The following is a 6,094-nucleotide window of genomic DNA, read 5'->3' on the forward strand; positions in this document are numbered from 1 at the left end:
TTTACCTGGATGGTAGAATATATATATATATATGTATTAGTTCCTAGATATTTCCTTTCTTTGCTTCTCTAGTCTCATGCATTTTCTGCTCTCCACTGGGGCAGGAGGTGACTGACTGGTCTGCACTGACTGCCTGGTCTGCACATAAGGCCATGAACGTGTCCCTCTAGTTAGCTAAAGTAAAGAGATATGCTCCAAGAAAATATGCTATTAAAAGGACTGTGAGAACTGACTCATGGTAGAAAAGAGAAGTTACCGGGTATTACTGGCTGGCAGAGTCAAACCAGCTGTTTGTTAAAGGATTATCTCACAAGACTGTACTTAAGAAATGAAAATGCTTTTGAGTGAAGAAATGAGGGCTAGAAAATTTTTTTCCTAACTGTTTCTTGGCAATTACATTAGCTTTGTATGTATTTTATTATGTAAGCCCTTACCACTTCCAAAAAATATAAAAAAAATTGTTTTCATTCCTTGCACAGATGCTTAAATCAAGATCAGCTATGGGTAGGAGACATCTAATTTGATTGTGCTTTTATACATGCTGGACAAGCGCTTAGTGAGAAATATGTAGGAGATTCAGCAGCACCATCACCATCTCTCTAGCATGTCTCCATGTGGCACACTGCAATGGCTAGTTCAGATTGCATGTCTGGTGCAGATCTAAGTTCAGGCTTGTGCCTAAACATACGTACTCTACATGCAGAAATTCCTAAGCTTCAACTACCAAGTATATCCTGCCCTGTGTCTGCTAGAAGAGAAGCAATCAAACCTGTCTCCCGTACATAGCAGTAAGAGAGACTGGAGAGTCATAGCTAACTGCCCATCTGTCATTAGTTGTTTCTGCAAGCCCACCGTGAGGGCTGAGATGGTATTTGGTGTTCACCTAAGTAAAAGTGCTGACATCCTTCTAGCCAGTACATATCAGAGGCCAATTTGGGCAGAAAAGTGCCAGCTCAGGCATCAGATTTGCAAAACCCTAGAGATTTCCTTTAAGGAGAGATCAGCTGTAAATAAAAGATTTTTACACTTCAAAGTTTAGAAAGGTTAACATCCCTGAGATTAAATGTACACCGCAGAATCTGTAAATGGTAGAGAACAGTATCAAATCTTTAAAGGGCATAAAATTTCCCCACAAAAGCAAGGGATTCATATGAAAACACTCTCTCCAGGAAAGGATTGTTCTAATAATATTTTCAAAAGAGAGAACAACAAAACAGCTAATCATTACAGGCTTCTGGAAGACACCCTACATAGTTAATGCAAACTAAAAACCAGAGGAATAGAAGCACTTTTTTCCATCACTATTGTTTTTTTTTAAAAAAAAAACTACCTATCTGAAAATGTAATTGAGTCAGCTATTCAAGTGACAGCATTCACAATGGGGAAAGGATGAGTCTTCAGTGAGTGATTAAAATCTGGAGCAACCCATTTAGATAACCATAAGAATATTTTATTGCAGAGCTAGTCCAAATTCAGGAATATGTTTGTGTCATTGGATAAAAGAAGAAAAAAAAAAAGAAAAATTAATACAAGATTCTTGAATAAGTTTTTCCTTTCTTGGGAGCATTTTAAATTGTAATTTAAAATTTCTGATAGGGTAACTTGTCAGAGGACATCACTGCCTCTCACTTTACACCAAGCTGTCCCTTCACACCTCTTGAAACTGTGAGTGACTTCTGCCCATGCAGCAGGCACCAAATTTCATTAGCATGCTGTGACTGCATTAGGGACACCGATGAACCTTTTCTCGTTTCGAATTCTCATTTATCTGCAAAATTCATAACAAAATAATAATCAACCTTCGCAAGGCTTGTCACAAGAAAACATCTACCTGACCCCTGATAGTACTCACAGCCCACCACGTGGATGCTTGTCACCTGCACAATAAGCCACTACACCTACAGCCCATGTAGGGGCCCAGGGAGGTCAGGGTCCCACACACTGCCCCAGTAGGGAACCAGGGGAGGATGCTCTGGCTTAGAACAGTGGTAGTGATAAGGTCATGCCAGCCACAGTCCAAAAAGCAGTAGCCTTATCTCAGGTCCAGCAATGGCAGTCCAGTGTTTTGTCCCGTGAGGATGTACTCCCACAAGATTTATTTCACCATACAGAGTTTATACCACCAGTCCCTGCACTGAATGTTGCATGGGTCATCCAGTCCTTCGCCTGTGTCTCTGGCAAGAGCAGGGTGCTGAGGGGTGCTGGTACAGACTCCTCCGCATTAGGCATCTGTTGCATCAATATTGCAACCAGAGGGAAAGCTGGCTAAGAAGTCTGGATAAAGAGAAAAGAACTCAGCTGTGACCTCCATAAATCAGTTAGGCCCACTACTACAGGTAAATTCTCTCAGCAACTGTTCTTACTTAGGAAAAGAAAATAGCCTTGTTTTCTGGGTATATTGTGTAAGAAAATTTCAGGATCTTCCTGTTTTACTGGTAAACCCATCTTTCATTTGACCCATAACAAAACTTGATTTAAACGTTTTTCATAAAAGACTTGTCAGCACTGTATAAAGTATTAGTTGTTGTAACCTAATGCCATGATATTTATTATTTTATGATTAAAAAAATTACAGAGGCCCTAGTATACTAGGGAGTGAGTTATCAACAGGGATTTTAGAATAAGACTAGGGAATTCCTGCAAAGTAATCTGCATTCTTCCTTTGAAGCGTGACTAGAGAAAATAACAATCGGTAGTACCAGCAAGTTGGGCAATGCCAGTATTTAGTGTTTAGCTTTCTTGCCTTCTCAAAGGTCAGTCTATTCTTCTAAGAATTGCTACCTAAATACTCACTGTTTCATCTAATCCTACTGCTTATTTAGAAGCACATATTTAATATTAGCCAATTTATTAATTTCAAAATGCTGGAAATACCTCAACTCAAATCAGTTGGATCCTTCCCTTTAGAAGCAACATGCTAAAGAACCCACCTTCTCTGCAAAGATTTATCACACACACCTTAACTTCATAGCTAAATGCCACCAAGAGTGTCTTCTCAGCAAATTTCAAAGACCATGCAGAGCAAAAATAAAAAAGAAAGAGCATAGTAAAGGAGAAGCTTTTATAAAAGTAGGTCACAACCAGCCCTAATTTTTTATTCATTAACATTTACCTGAGAGTGTCCAAGAGCCTCACGTGTTCAGTGTAAGAAAATATATGAAGCAGTAAATCTATTGAGGAAATATCTGGTGTTTCAGCTGTATCAATGTTTGCCCTGCTGTCTTTCCAATCTATCAGATAAGCAGTAACTTGTAGTAGTTCAGCTTCAGTTTTAATCACTTTATTTACTACAGGTGCAGATGGGTCACACTCAGGAGAAAGGCTGAGTCATGTGAATTGGATTTGGTATAAAACCCCATCTCAGCGCTCAGTTCTGCCTGTAGGGAGGGAAAGTCTTAATCAAAAGGTTTAGGTGTGTCTAGCATCATAGTTGTTGCTGATTGAAATATTTAGTCTAAAGGATGTCCATGTAATCTGTTAGTATTGTTATTAGCAGGTAGGTGAATTAATAGGTGGTTAAATTTTGCTTCATAACTGTCTTCATGGTTATAGCATTGCTGTTTAAAGAGCAATAGTTGGTTAAGCAAATATGCTGTGTGTAGCGAAGCAGCAAGTTGTGGCTTCTGCTAACGTGCTTGAAAATAGTTAAGCATCATAGGACTTTGTGGGTTGGGAGAGAGGAAACATGAGATGGTGTGGTCTGAGCTAATTTGGTATTAGTGAGGGTAAAGATGTAGCTATTATAGGCGGAAAAATCTAATTGCTCACCATGTTTGTATTGTCCTTTTTTATGGTGACTCCGTAGAGTACCTTTTGACTGCTTTTACTTCTGAGGGAATCTCCCTTTGAAATGTATTCCTTGAGGTATATGATTTATTATAGTGCTGTCCATTAGCGCTGGCTTATATAGCAGGAGGTAGCAGTCTGCTATAAATCTGAGTTATGAATTGTTTATATCTTTCCTATTTTAAAACTCTGTTCCCAATTTTTTTTGGCTATGTCTATCTGTGATGCTAAAATGACTGGAAAACTAAAGAGGAGCAGAACCCAAATCTATTTGAAACTGAATCTATACCCTTCCTTTGCGGGCGGGAGATGAGAATAAAAATATTTTCTTTCTATTTGATTTTTTTTTTAATTTATTGAACTAATGTCTGTCCTTGGAGCAAACTGGCCTTAAACATCAGTTAATGTATGTTAGTAGAAACCTGACCCTCTTAAATATAGCTATATAATGTGCTGAGCTATTCTGTTGTCCCTTTAATAGGCCTCCAAAGACATGGAGCTTGAATAATAACCTAAATCTAAGGCTGTTACCAAGTGACTACAGGCCTAATCAGCTACCACCATTGGGAGTAGTTAAAGACAAAACTGTCCCACTTCTTTGTAACTTATGTGTATTGTTTTTGTTTATGCTTTAGCACTTGCTGTCATGATGCTTTTCAAAGAAAGAGGACAGTAAAGTTTCTCTCAGCCTTAAGGTTGTCCTTTGGGTTTGACACGTGATTCTGATAACAGCTGGGAGATGAACTTGGTATTACTGGACCAATGCCAAGCCAGTAGCTTTGAAATGTAAATTTCCTGTTTTGTTTGCCCAAGAAGTGCAGATGAGCACTGGTAATGCAGGTCTACCTTGTCCTGGGAGTACTTGGTAGTGTGCTTGAGGGAGGATTGCCTGTAGCTGAGAGCATTTCATCACCTCCAGAGAGATGTCTCCTGGCTCTACCACATTGCTGAGGGACTGAGAGGCTCTGCTTGGGTAAAATGCAGTAAGAAAAGGTGACGCCTTTGCCCTTGCCCCCTACTGACCACTGGCTGGCTGTTCTGTCTTGCTGCCCCAAGATCCTGTCTGTGGCTCTCATTCTTTTTCACCTATGGAATAACTGTCTTAAATCCAATTTGCCTCTTTTCCTCTTAGCTGTGCAGTAAGTCTGCTGTGACTTTCCTTAGGCTTTTCTAACTGCTTTAATAAGAGCATGGCCTTGGGAGATATCTTAATCTTCGAAGCCAAAAGGGGGATATTGGGAGGGGAAAATTGCTTCCTTAAGTTGCTGGCTCTGATCTGCAGAGTGGATTTGTAGGTCCTCTGCAGACTGCTAACAGGGATAAGTCCTTGCTATTCTCTGTCAGATAATCTTTCCTTGCTTTTGGGATCCTTTTAGTGCTGAAAGGAATTCATGGATATGCAGTGTAAAGGGTTTCCACAGTTAAGGAAAGAGCAATCTGATTTATACTCTGATATTGGCACACATAAGTTTGTATAAATAAAATGCATGTTTAGGTTATATAAAATGTATATGTGTATGTATATGTACATACACGTTGTATGTGTATATATCTATGTATACAAGCTGTAACTTAAGATTCTTATTGCCATAGTGTTTACTTCTAAAAAAACCATTTAATTCTAATGCTCCCAACCCAGAGCATTTTTTTAGAGCTCCTTTATTTTTATTAATCATTACTTTTTATTGAGTTCTTTATTCCTTTTATTGATGTAGAATGTAATGGTGCCAGTCTGCCTTGAGATGTTAAGACAGACTATCAAAAGATAAATTTTCTGTAAGACTTAGTTCAAAGAGACGTATTATTCTTGCAGCTCTCTTCCACGTTTCTGAATATGATCTCATGAATTTAAATAGATCAACTACAGTTGATGTCTCAATCTATTTGAATTGCTTCTGAAGCTACTGATCATATGCTTGTCTCCTTCATGCTGGTGACACAGCTGCCTGTTCATTCAAGGCCCAACTTCTGAGATTCTGGTATTATTCTGTGGCTCTAAACTGGCTCTAAAACTGGTAGCTCTTATAAGTAATCGATGCTAGCTCACTCTTGGCAAGGATTTAATCCATACCACGATTTTGATGGAATGGTTCAATTATTCTTTCTCTTAAACTTGATAGTCAGATGCAAAAGGAATAAAGGAGATAGGACAGTTTCCATAACTCTTAATGATATTGTGCCTCGCTCTGTAATTAATAGTGTTTATAGCTTTATGTACTCTTTCTTCTGCCTCCTTGATATAGAAAGGTGAATTACCACTTCCTAAAAATCCATAATAAAGAAAAAATAACTCCTGTAAATACCTTCT

This window comes from Lepidothrix coronata, unplaced genomic scaffold (genome assembly GCF_001604755.1).
Source record: "Lepidothrix coronata isolate B3197 unplaced genomic scaffold, Lepidothrix_coronata-1.0 Scaffold6, whole genome shotgun sequence".
In the NCBI taxonomy this organism is placed as follows: Eukaryota; Metazoa; Chordata; class Aves; order Passeriformes; family Pipridae; genus Lepidothrix; species Lepidothrix coronata.